The 13,344-nt window shown below is 41.1% G+C and overlaps 1 long non-coding RNA gene across 1 annotated transcript in view; it reads right to left on the bottom strand.

Moving 5' to 3' along the window:
- LOC147580423 (uncharacterized) overlaps positions 1–13,344 on the bottom strand; it is a 61,534-nt gene that overhangs the window by 35,176 nt on the left and 13,014 nt on the right. Inside the window, exons 2-4 of the long non-coding RNA XR_015251945.1 lie at positions 9,571–9,657; positions 1,951–2,033; positions 10–89 (exon numbers count right to left, since the gene is read on the bottom strand). This is a non-coding gene — a long non-coding RNA (uncharacterized LOC147580423). The remainder of the gene's footprint in view (positions 1–9; positions 90–1,950; positions 2,034–9,570; positions 9,658–13,344) is intronic.

The following is a 13,344-nucleotide window of genomic DNA, read 5'->3' on the forward strand; positions in this document are numbered from 1 at the left end:
TATTATTACCTTTTGGCAGGAGCTCTTTTCCTGTTAAGGATATCACCCTTTGTCCTGTGGAGAGCGAGTATTTCCCCCGGTTTATTTGCCTGTTAAGCAATTTTGAGAGAAATCGTAATTCGTACGTGAAGTTCTTACTGATCTTCCCCTTTGTTATTTCTTCTTTTTTCTTTTTGAATGTTGTCCATTTTATTTCTTCCTTTTGAAATCATTTATACATATATATAATCATATATATATATATATACACATACATAAATGGACATAAAATGGACAACATTAAAAAAACGTGTATATATCTATATATTTTTTTTCTTTTTTCTTTTTTTAATTCGAGTTAGTTAACATACAGTGTAATCTCGGCTTCAGGGGTAGAAGCCAGTGATTCATCTCTTACATACAACACCCAGTGCTCATCCCAAAAAGTGCCCTCCTTGAGGCCCGTCACCCATTTACCCCATCCCTCCTTCGTTATTTCTACCATTCCTTGTCAGCTTAGAAAATTCTAACTTCAGGGGCGCCTGGGTGGCGCAGTCGGTTAACCATCCGACTTCAGCCAGGTCACGATCTCGCGGTCCGTGAGTTCGAGCCCCGCGTCAGGCTCTGGGCTGATGGCTCGGAGCCTGGAGCCTGTTTCCGATTCTGTGTCTCCCTCTCTCTCTGCCCCTCCCCCGTTCATGCTCTGTCTCTCTCTGTCCCAAAAATAAATAAACGTTGAAAAAAAAAAATTAAAAAAAAAAAAAGAAAATTCTAACTTCAGTCTACATTTGATCACTATTTCCATTTACCCGGACTGCTCTTTACGATTTATAAATGTTTAAACAAGCCTCGATTCTCCTTGGTCTGGCCACACTATATACTGCTGGGGTTTAATAGAAAACGTTAATTTATATTTTGTTTTGTTCTTCTGCTTGGGAATTCTACTGCTACTACTCATTGTCCGTCTTAATAAGGTGCTTCTATTCCAAGGCAGTTGTGCAAAGGACACAATTGGATACATAAATAATGAAGAAAAAATGCTTTTTTTTCTCTTACTTCATTATTTAAGTAGAGAAAAGCTAATTTTTCCTCAAGCGTGGGGCACACCCCATTTTTCACCAATAAATGTGCTAAAAATATACATTTCTTTTGTCTGGGATAATGATAGAAATAAATTGAAGTTTTGAATTATTAAAGTCTGCTGTATTCCAGGTAACTATGTTCAGATGGTGGCATCTAGGAGATTCACTCTAGTCCAAAGGGTTTCTTTGAGTCGTTAACCAAAAATTCAGTGACAAGGGCGACAGTGATTTTGGAATGCAAAAGAAAATGCCAGGCAACCTCTCCAGACAACAGACTATTTATCACAATTTGCAGAGGTGGAGCAAGTACATAATTTTTTGATCCAGCTGACACATTCAATTATCTTCTAAAAGTTTCTATCATTGGACTTCTTTCAGCCATTTATTGGGTACAAAATGTAATCCATAATTACAGATATTTCATGCACCTTCTATCAAAAGCCCAAGAATCCCTTCCTGGGGCTTTCTGTCTTCCAGACAAACAGGAAAAAGGAACTAAATGCTTGGCAATCAAGACTTGCAAAGTGGCTGTGAGGGGCAGTCAGGGAGCTGACATAGGAAAACAAGGGGAAAATATATACAATGTAGCCTCCAGTTTGGGCTTGCGGGAGGAAATAATTTGCTGTATATCATAGACTCACAGATGTCTGGGACTGAAAGGGACTTTGTGAACATTAATTTCATCTGTCTCCTTGCTTTTAGCTAAAAGCAATAAAATTTTCAAAATCTGCGTGCATATCTTAAAGATCAAAATGTAATATGGTGAAAAAAATCAGAGTCTAGGTCCGAGGTCAATTCTCATTTTCTAATAACGTTTTGGAGGGTAGTAATGTGTTTAACCCAAACAATCCCGGATTCTTTTTTGAAAGTATGAGGTTATTGTACTTACCTGGCTGGATTCTTGTGGTGTTTAGTGGGACTGCAGCTCCTTCTTAACAATAAATGCCTGTCAATTTTTCTCCCCTTCATTCTCTATACAAAGAGAGTGAGAGAGGCAAGATGTCAATGAAATCTTAAGATATTTCGATATTTATTTATTTATTTAAAAAAAATTTTTTTTCAACGTTTATTTATTTTTGGGACAGAGAGAGACAGAGCATGAACGGGGGAGGGGCAGAGAGAGAGGGAGACACAGAATCGGAAACAGGCTCCAGGCTCTGAGCCATCAGCCCAGAGCCTGATGCGGGGCTCGAACTCACGGACCGCGAGATCGTGACCTGGCTGAAGTCGGACGGTTAACCGACTGCGCCACCCAGGCGCCCCAAGATATTTCGATATTTATCAATCAGCCTTCTAAGATGGGAAACCTTCCTGCATGCCCAAATTCTATTTTTCAGGTTATAGCTTTTGCGCTTTTCCTGTTTTGTTGTTGTTGTTATTGTTGTTGTTGGTTTGTTTGTTTGTTTTGCTTTTTGGGTTTTTTTGTTTTGTTTTGTTTTGTTTTTGTTTTTAGTCAGTGGAATCAGACAGCACAGGTGATGGAACTTGGTAAGGCAATCTTCCATCTGATGTTTCTATAGAGTTGATAGCTGTCATCCACGGATAGTTCATAGGTCTTCTTCTTCCCTTAGGCTTGAAAAATGAATGGGAAACAGCAAGAAGGTTGTATTGCTAGATAACATCTGACAAGTATCTTCTCTTTTCCTTCGTATCTCATATCCAGCTTCCCTTCCTCTGCTCCATGTGTCCCACTCTGTCTGATGGGGAATTCCTAAGATAGGACACCTGGTTTTATGTTAGACTATCCACTTCTTTAAATTTATTTATTTTGAGAGACAGAGATTAGGAGAATCCCAAGCAGGCTCTGCCCTGTCAGCAGAGCCTGATGTGGGGCTTGAGCTCACAAACCTGAGATCATGACATGAACTGAAATCAAGAGTTGGATGCTTAACAAACTGAGCCACACAGGCGCCCCTAGACTATCCTCTTCAAGTTGCCTTACCCATCGCAGCAAGGGCCAAGCAATACATCCTGTGAATCCTTTCCATTGTCTTTGAGTTACTCCATGGCTGAACTGAACCTGGCATTTGATGCCAGCCTTCCCTCTAATGAACATCAACTGACTATGTTTAATGTTTTTCTGTTCTGCTTAAAATGCATAAGACTGACTGGTGGAAAGCAAGTATTTTTCTATGTGGAAAATACTCAGTAAAGTAGGAGGAACATAAGAGAACATCTTTCCATTTCTTAGATTAGAAGAACCGATGCTCAGAGACGTCCAAGGAGTCACCAAAACTGTGAGTTAGTCCGTGTACATTGCATTTGGTCACTCGTTTAGCTTCTGTTTGTCTATTTCCAAGCTGATGGAAATAATCTGCACAACTCAGGTCATTGTCTTTGAAGCCATCCTTTAAGCCACACATCCAAGGCACTAAATGGTTGGGAAAAGCTTAACATGACCTGGGAGAGCTAGACAGCCCCTGGCACAGTTTGGCAGCCCAACAAAATCAGTGGAAGGAATCAATGATTATTTTTCTTTACTATTACTACTCATAATATTACTACTACCACTAAATTAATTTAGCATCATTATTGTAGGATGTTCGTTCAAATTATTGTTTTTCAAATATTCACTTCCTTCTCTTTCCTATAGTGGGTGAGAGTTACCCTACCCCATTATACTGGGGTTGCCACGTGACTTGCTTTGACCAGTGTAATGTCAGTAGATGTGATGTAAACAGAAGGCTTCAATGTGTGTCTTTTGGCTTGGCATGGTGCTCCAGTGACCCATCATGAGGAGAGTACAGCTTGTAGCTATTGATCCTTAGCCTTGACCATGGAATAAAACACACATGGAACAGGACTGAACCCAACTAGCATCCTGGCGCTGAGCCCAGCTGAACCCCAGCTCAAGCAGAGCTGCCCAGTCAAGCCCAAGCTGCAAACAACCTGCAGAGTCTTGGACAAAAGAATAAATGTGGACCACTGTAAGCTACTGAGTTTTGGGTGGGTTGTTATGCAGAATCATTGTAGCAATAGCTGCTAATAAATACAACCAGCCTTTGCATATGAACTATTTGACAGACTCTATACTCAACATTTTAATAATCTCACTGCAATCTGAGAATAACACTGTGAGGTAGGTGATATTATTGAACCTTGTATTTCTTATAAGGGCGTGAAGCTTCAGAAGGGTTAGGAAACTCACCCAGGGAGATACGGTAAGAAGGGGCTGGGACATGACTGGAATCAATGAGTCAGTGTCTTTCCGATTCCAACATCTTTGTTATGCTTTAACCACGTATTCTTTTCAGTTTTCACTAATATGGGGGAAATGAAAGCTATGCTTGGTACTTACCGGGGTGGTTATGTGGGCACGGAGCCCAACAACTGCTGCTCAGCTCTTCTGTTTCATTCCCAACCGTCATCACAAATGAGTTCGTAAGGGTTCCATTCCAACTTTTGCCAAGAATTCAGCTCTTAGAAGTTCAGTTTATGAGGCAATAGATGAAGACTTCTCTGAGGGAGACAGACCGGTAATTTCTCAGATAACTTCCCCAGCAAGATGCCATCAAGACTGAGAGATGCATTTTGGGGCCATGACAAAAGTGAGTGATAAAGCCCTTCTGATCTTCAGGATCATCTCTTGAGCTCTCTGGAGCCGTGGATATTAGACTGTATGAATTTATTCCAGCTTTGAGGGTGGGGAGAACAACTCAACGTATTCTTCAAACAAAGGACAACTCTTTTTTTAGAATTAGCTCCTTCAGAGTTCTTCTGTCTTTATAAGTGTTTGCCTGCGGGCTTCAAAACAACCTCTGTGTGTTCCATAATTAATTTCAAAACGGAGGGAAATCCTCTGCTTAAGCTCTGGCTGTATCCTCCTATTTCTCTGATTCCTTCTACTCACCTCCTTTCCTCCAAACTCTGGCATCAACAAGACTTGGACAAAACCTTGAGGAAAGGGCTACCTCACCTCTGCACCCTCATGAGGGTATTTTCTTCATATTTCCAAAAGGGACGGATGGAAGTTCTTGGAATGGTGAGCTGGACATGGTATCTGCTAAGGGGGGTTGATCTTCCCCTGAGAATGGGGAGGAGGTGGGCAATGAGTAGGAGAGATGGGAACCCAGCTAGAATACAACATCCAAATGAGGTGGCACCTGTCAATGTTGAGTCTAGGGTTTGTGATTTTTGTGAAAGATATTTTTGAGGCCTAGGGAGATGATCAGTGGGAGCTGGAATCCGTGCTCAACAGCAGCATCATGTAACCAAAGGTGCATAAGTGTATCAGCCATCAAGGACCTGATTGTTAATTTCCTGGCTCCACATAAGGCTGGGAATCTTGTCTGTAACCACAAAAATAACTTAGGTACTCTGTGAGTGTAGGATCCTCACATAATGCCTCATTCAATCATTCATTCATCCATCTATTTGGCAAATATTTATTAAGAGTCTACGATGTGAAAAACATTGTCTTTTTTCCAGGAATACAGCAATGAACAAAAGAAACAAAGTCTCTTATAAATCTTCCATTCTGAAGTGACAGATGAGAAAGAGATAAATATAGAATATAAGTTGGCACTGTGAAAAAAAGTAAAAGAGAGTAAGAGGATGGAATGGAATAATTTATATAGAGTAGCCAGATAAAGCCTCTCTTAGAGATGTTTGAATAAAGACCTCAATAAAACGAGGGCATACACCATGTAAGTATCTAGGGGGAAAGTGTTCTGGCCACTACAACAGAATTGTATTTGCTTGGTGTGGTCAAGAAGGTCAGTATGCACAGGGAACAGTGAGTAGGAATCACAGTGGTACATGGCGAGGTCTGCGAAGCAGGCGGGAGACAGATTGTGCAGGGTCTTGTAGGACCTTGTTTGAATTTGGATTTTATTCCAGTAAGATCAGATGCCACCAGAAGGGTTTGAGCAAGGAAATGACACGATCTGACTTTATGTTTACAGAAGGTCTCTGACCACTGTGTCAAGAGATGACAACATGGTAAGAGTGGAGGTAGAGAAGCCAGATAAGAAATTATGTAATAATTAAGGCGAGGCATGATGTGGTTGTTTGAAGGAGCCTGATAGCAATGTAGGAGATGACGAGTGGCTGCATTTTGGATATATTTTTAAATTGGAGCCAACAAGTTTTGATAAGGGGTTGGATTTGAAATATGAGAGGAGAGGATTCAAAGATGACTCCAAATTTTGACCTTGACTTAAGCAACAAGATGCAGTGGGAGGTACTGGGTTTCTTGTCAGCTTGGGCTGCTATAGTAAAATACTGTACAGCAGATGGTGTAAACAACGGTCATTTATTTCTCTCAATTCTTAAGGCTGGGAAATCCAAGATCAAGGTGTCAAGGCAGATTTCGATTCTGGTGAGGGCCCTCTTCCTGACTTTTGCTTTATCCTCACAGAGGGGGCTCTGGTCCTTTCTTCTTCCCATAAGGACCCTAATGGGGGCTCTTCCCTCACGATCTCATCTAAACTAAATTACATCCCAAAGGCCCCACCTCCAAATACCACCGCACTGGGGTTTAGGGCTTCAACGTACTAATTTTGAGGAGACACAAACATTGATTGCTCACAGCCCTGGGAGAGGGGATGGTTTGTGTGAACAGGAGAAAACCCAAGGGCTCTGTATGAGATACCTATGACACATGCAAGAGGAAATGTTACATGGAGATTTGAATACCCGAGCCTGGAGTTCAAAGAGGTGTTGGCTGGAGACAGAAATTTGGGCATCATCAGAGTATCCACCAGGGGAACAAATAAGTGGAACATTTAAAGGCTGAAAGAAGTAGAGTCAACAAAGGAGACTAGAAGGGAAACTGAGTTATGTTGAAGGTAAAGCAGGAGATGGATGTTTTAGAGACCAAGGGGAAAAAGAGTTTCAAGAAGAAGGGACTAACTAGCTTCCTAAAATGGTGCTTAGTCAATTAAGAGGAAGACTACACACAGGTTGTGGGTTAAGCAATGTGATTTCATCGATGACTACTACAAAAACTTTTTCTCTGGAGTGATGAGGGGAAACGGCGTTAATGGAGTTGGTCCGAGAGAGTGGGAGCATGTGAAAGAGGCCATCGTGAGTGAGAATGGGGAACTCTCAACAATTTTGCAACAAGGGTGCAAAGCAGGCTGGGGGTTAGAGGAATCAAGAGAAGTTTGCGTTTATCTTTTTGTTTGAAACAGGGGAGACAAGAGAACACATTTTTTGTGATATTGAAAATGATCTGGATGGGAGGAAAAACTTGATGACATAGGAGAGAGAGGATGGGATTGATGGGTGGAGCTAACGGTAATGAGTGTTCTGGGGTCACAGGATCCAGTCACATATGGAGGAGCTGGTCCTGACCCACAGTCTGGATACAATTCATGTAACAGGGGAGGAGGCAGGCAATATATCCTTACAGATGAAGACAGGTTAAGAAATTGGGTGGGAAGATGAGGAAATACTCTTTTTATGGGTTTTGTTTTCTCAGCAAAATGAGGACAAGTCAACAGTTGAAGCTGAGGATGAGGAATGTTCATCCTCATATTGGAGATTTGAGGAAGCGGGGTGGGAGGGGTAAGTGGTCACCTAGGAGGATAGAAGAATGTGGCAAGGACGGTGTGTAGGGCCCCTTGGCAGTGATGGGAGCTCAGTAAGGTCATGAACTGGAGTGTGGCCACTAGTCCTGAGTGTGTTGTTTTCCGAACCACATTCCTCCCGTGCATAGAGGGCCGGGAGTAGGACAAAGGGGGAGGGCCAAGATGTTGAGTGAACAACCCACTTGACAGGCCTGTGATGTCAAAGAATTCATTGAATAATTTCGAGTCATTGTGAAAAGTCTTCTCTCAAGAACAATGTTTTTTTTTTTTTTAATTTTTTTTTTAATGTTTATTTATTTTTGAGACAGAGAGAGGCAGAGCATGAACGGGGGAGGGGCAGAGAGAGAGGGAGACACAGAATCGGAAACAGGCTCCAGGCTCTGAGCCATCAGCCCAGAGCCCGACGCAGGGCTCGAACTCACGGACCGCGAGATCGTGACCTGAGCCGAAGTCGGACGCTCAACCGACCGGGCCACCCAGGCGCCCCAAGAACAATGTTTTATAATTTAGAATAGAGTAAGCTGTACTGTCTCAGAAGTGAAAGTAGCTTATGATTAGTTTCATTATCAATATCAAGCACATGTACAATCATATTTCACAACACCATTAGTAGCAAGCCATTGAAGACAAAATGGCAGAAATCTTACATTAAACTGATGATAACGCAGTTGTATCCAGGTAAGTACGTCTTATAATAATACTCATCCAGATGTGCTCAGAATAACAATTAACTCCTCTATCAATCTTCATAAAACACAAAGGTCAAAATCATAGAGAATCAAATCTCCTTCTCTCAGTTTCCACTCCATAGGCAGCTTTTTCTTGCTACTAAAGATATTTATTTAGAATAAATTATGTTTGAGTTTTCTTCCTTATATCTTTCCTTTCTTTTGTCTATTTTGCTTTATTTTGTTACCTTTCTCTTTCTTTCTGTATCTTTTTTCCTTTTTCCTTTTCCTTCTTCCTTCCTTCCTTCCTTTCTTTCTTTCTTTCTTTCTTTCTTTCTTTCTCTCTCTTTCTTTTCTTTCTTTCTCTTTCTTTCTTTCTTTCTTTCTTTCTTTCTTTCTTTCTTTCTTTCTTTCTCCTTCTTTCCTTCTTCCCTCCCTCCCCCCTCTTTCCCCTTCCTTTCTTTCCTTCCCTTTCTTTCTTTCCTTCCTCCCTTCTTCTTTCTTTCTCTTTCTTTCTTTCTTTCTTTCTTTCTTTCTTTCTTTCTCTTTCTTTCTTTCTCCTCCTTTCTTTCCCTCTTTCTTCCCCTTTCTTAATATTGAAATTTACCATAAAAGAGAAAGAAAAAGCTCTACTTGTAGAATTTAGCTGTTCATGTGTGCTAAATCCACCATCTACCCTCTGCTCTCGAGAGCGTTATCTGATTACATCACTTCAGAACTTGGAGAGTTACCATGGTAACAGCTTTCCAACCTTTTCCTTTGAAAAGAATCCCTCCTTGCCCTAAGAGAAATCACCTGCAGGTAGCTGTCCAGCTGCCTTTGTTCTGCTTGCCATCTTCACCCATTGTCTGCAGTCGGACTTAGGTCAAGAGCCTTGCTAATGACCCCTGAAGTGGAACAACATCCAGAGTGCTGGTTCAGGGCTGGGCTGGAGCCTGCTTTCCTCCACACCTCTGCCTCCCCTCCTCCACTTGCTCACAATATGGGTATTGAGTCCAGAGGGAGGGGGCACAGCAAAGTCTCTTTTCGAAACCACCTGGATTCCTTTTAGCTGCTGCCCAGCCGCTAAGGAATTGAGCCCCTGCCCTAGAATTTGACAGATTCCGTCCTCCATGAGAGGGGAGTTTTCCTCTTTTTTGATTTGCCAAAAGCAAAAGCAGCAACCCCCACCACCTTCCACTTAAGCAAGAGCAGATTTATTATATTTGTTCCCAAGGATATTTGTTACAATTAGAATATTGTGTCAATCAAGAGGAAGTTTGGCCATGATGATTCGTGTGGTTAACGGACGGATGCTGTCCCACTTACCCCTCACTTGCCTTCCAACACGCCTTCTTCCCAGTGATGTGGCATGGTCTTCCTTCCTGGTCAGTTGGTCTCTCATTTGCCCTCTGACTATAATCATGGAAACAGATCAGATTAGTCACTTAATGTGAGGTGATATATGAACTTAGTCCCTGACATGAAGAGTCCTGGCAATGTCTTTGTATGGCTCACTTTCTGCAACATGGAGGGGCTGGCATTTATTCCCTGTCTGAGCTGTGTCTCTCCCACCAACAGTCAGGAAGAGGATATTAAAGCCAGCCAGGGGTACCACTTCAAGCACTATCCACATGTCTGTGACTGGTCTGTCTCAGACCCAGAAACATAACTTGTTGGCAGGGCGTTGGAGTAGCTTGGAGAACAATTCTTCCTTTAGCTTTGGTTTTAGAAAATAGAACTATTTCTTGGCTTTTGGGGACCTTATTCTTTAAGTGGAGCTATTGTAGTTGGCCAATAAATAAGAGATTACAACTCAGAGGTATAGATTTGTGTACCAAGTCTGATTTTTTTTTGATGTTTGACAGCCTTTTAAAAGAATAGTTTTTAAGTTTATTTATTTATTTTGAGAGCAGGGGACAGGCAGAGAGAGAGAATCCCAAGCAGGCTCTGTGCTGTCAGCACAGAGACCAATGTGGGCTCAAACCATGAGATCATGACCTGAGCTGAAATCAAGAATTGGACGCTTAAGTGACTCAGCCACCCAGGTGCCCCATGATGTTCGACAACTTTTAAGCCTCATCTCTCCTTCTTCCTCTTCTGCTCTGCATCCTGGAAAGTTGATAAGAAAGCCTGGGTGCTCCCTCCTTGGCACCAGGTGGGAGTTTCAAAATCTACATAAGCCCATTCTTGTATATAAAAGTCCTTTCCCTGGCCTCAATTCCCACCCACAGTAAAAATCCCAAACAAGTTGGGGCGCCTGGGTGGCTCAGTCGGTTGAGCATCTGACTTTGGCTCAGGTCATGATCTCATGGTTCATGGGTTTGAGCCCTGTGTCAGGCTCTGTGCTGACAGCTCGGAGCCTGGAACCTGCTTTGGATTCTGTGTCTCCCTCTCTCTCTGCCCCTCCCCCTCTCATGCTCTGTATCTCTCTCTCAAAAATAAATAAACATTAAAAAAAGTTAAAAAAAAACCCCAAATCAATTTCCTTTTCTTGTTCTCTCAAGTCATTTTTAGACCAGCATGAGAGACACTCCTTCCCCTTCCCCCAAAGGCCTCATTATGTAGTTAAAAACTCTTTCATACCTTCTTAGTGTGTGGAGTCACGAGACTTGATATCTAAGCCAACTTTCCAATGGGGGTCCATCTTATTTTTGCATATGTCCACAAAAATTTGTACAATAATTTGTGTATAGGAGGACTGAGAAAAGAAACTTTCCAAAGTAAGAATAGAGAGCTACTCTAATCGGTAAAATCTTGTCCATCTTTCCATCCAGTAGGGAGAAGCTGAAGGGCTAGACCCTGACTTAGGTTCTATGTTCTATGTTTTCTGAGCTTGTTTTCCTAACCAAGTATCAGGCAGGGGGCAGGCTGATACAATGATCAGCCAAGTCTCATGAAGGGGAGAGTCCAAACTCCATCCTTGCAAACTGTTCAATATCCATGGCCTAAAGGAGCTGGTAGAATAGAAGCCAAGGGGGACATGGTAGGGACAATGGAAGGAAAATAAAATAAAAGTGGTGACTTGAGAGAAGTGACTTCAAGTAAACACACTGGGGTTGGAGATAGAGCTAGAAAAGTTTGAGCTGTAGGAATGAAGCCACCAATGACTTTTATAGGGAATCTGCAGGTTCAAGTCTGGGTAAAGATGGAGCCAAAGGTTTTTAGAAGCTCCTCTTCTAAGTACAAATGTCACGTCTGGAACCTGTGGCAGCCTATCCCCATTTCATCTGACAGGTACAGCTGGTACTTGCCACAGATGTTGTGGAAGGCAGCAAGACAAGTGAAAGTGTTGCTCAGGTGCTGATGCCTGGAGGTGGAGAGATTGAGCAGATGGTTAGGAGCATAAGATCTAGCCCCAGACTTCCTGGGTGTGAGGGCATGAACTCTGCCTTGCCACATGCTAGTTAAGTGAACTTGAGCAAGCTACATAAAACGAGAAGAAGTTGAGTTAAATTTTAAAGAGCATCTTTAGGAACAATAGAATCATTTCATAATATGCTCAATTCACCAAAGAGATGGATACGTAAGCACATAATAACATAGGCTCAAAACATACAAAGCAAAATTGATAGAAATAAAGAGAGCTGAATCTATCTGTCACCCAAGTGAGAGGTTTCAACACACCTCTCTCACTATTGATAGGTACAATAAGCAATACAAATAAAAGAAAACACAAAGAACTTCAAAAACAGTTAATATGCTGACTTTTTTGTCAAGCAGGATTGGGTTCAATGATTCAGAAAAGACATTTTTCTCAAGCAGACATACACCATTTACAAAAATTATTTCTCTACCAGGCCATAGAACAGGGAAAATACCAAAGGACAAGTAATATATAAATAAAACATATTTTCCAGACAAACTGAAATAAAGTTATAAGTAATTTAAAAATATATATATTTAAAATATTCATGTATTTAAAATTTTAGGAATGATTTCTAAACAACATATAGATCGAAGAAGAAATCATAATAGAAGTTAAACAATTCTTAGATAAGAAGATCACATAGGAGAAAATCTAGGTGAACTTGCATTTGGGAATGACTTTTTTTTATTATTATTTATTTATGTTATTTTAGAGAGAGGGAGCATGAGCCAGGGAGAGGGCAGAGGGAAGGACAGAGAATCTTAAGTAGGCTCCATGCTCAGCGCAGAGCCTGAGGCACGGCTCAATCCCACGACCCTGGGATCATGACCTGAACTGAAATCAAGAGTCAGACACTCAACTGACTGAGCCACCCAGGCACCCTGGTAGTGACTTCTTAGATAAAACACCAAAATCATCATTCATAAAAGAAAGAAAAATGATACATGAGACTTCATTAAAATTTTAAAATTTTGCTCTGCAAAAGACACTGTTAAAAAAATTAAAAGACAAAGCCAAAGAAGAAAGTTTTTGCAAAACACATGCCTGATAAAGGAGTAGTGTCAAATATATATGAATAAGTATGAAAATTCAACAATAAGAAAGCAAACAATCCATTGAAAAAACAGGCAAAAGATCTGAACACTTTACCAAAGAGATACACAGATGGAAAATAAGCATATGAAAAGACGCTCAAGATCACATGTCATTAAGGAATTGTGAATTAAAACAACAATTTTAGAATGGCTAAAATTCAAAACAGTGACAAAACCAAATACTGGCCGGGATGTGGAGCAACATGAACATGAACAATGTTAATTGCTAGTGGGAATACATAATAGCATAGCCACTGTGGAAGACAGTTTGGTGGTTTCTTACAAAAGAAACTTACTCTTACCATATGATCCAACAATTGTGCTTCTTGGTATTTACCTAAATGAGTTAAAATTTCCACCTACACATTAAAAAACCTGTGCATTAAAGTCTATAGAATCTATATTCATAATTGCTATAACTTGGAAATAACCAAGATGTCCTTCAATAAGTGAATGGATAAACAAACTATGGTATATCCATAAAATGGAATATTACTTAGAAAAAGAAAGAAAGAAGGAAAGAAAGAAAGAAAGAAAGAAAGAAAGAAAGAAAGAAAGAGGAAGGAAGGAAGGAAGGAAGGAAGGAAGGAAGGAAGGAAAGGGAGGGAGGGAGGGAGGGAGGGAGGGAGGGAGGGAAGG

This window comes from Puma concolor, chromosome B3 (assembly GCF_028749965.1).
Source record: "Puma concolor isolate L17-30 chromosome B3, mPumCon1.1.hap2, whole genome shotgun sequence".
Classification (NCBI taxonomy): domain Eukaryota; kingdom Metazoa; phylum Chordata; class Mammalia; order Carnivora; family Felidae; genus Puma; species Puma concolor.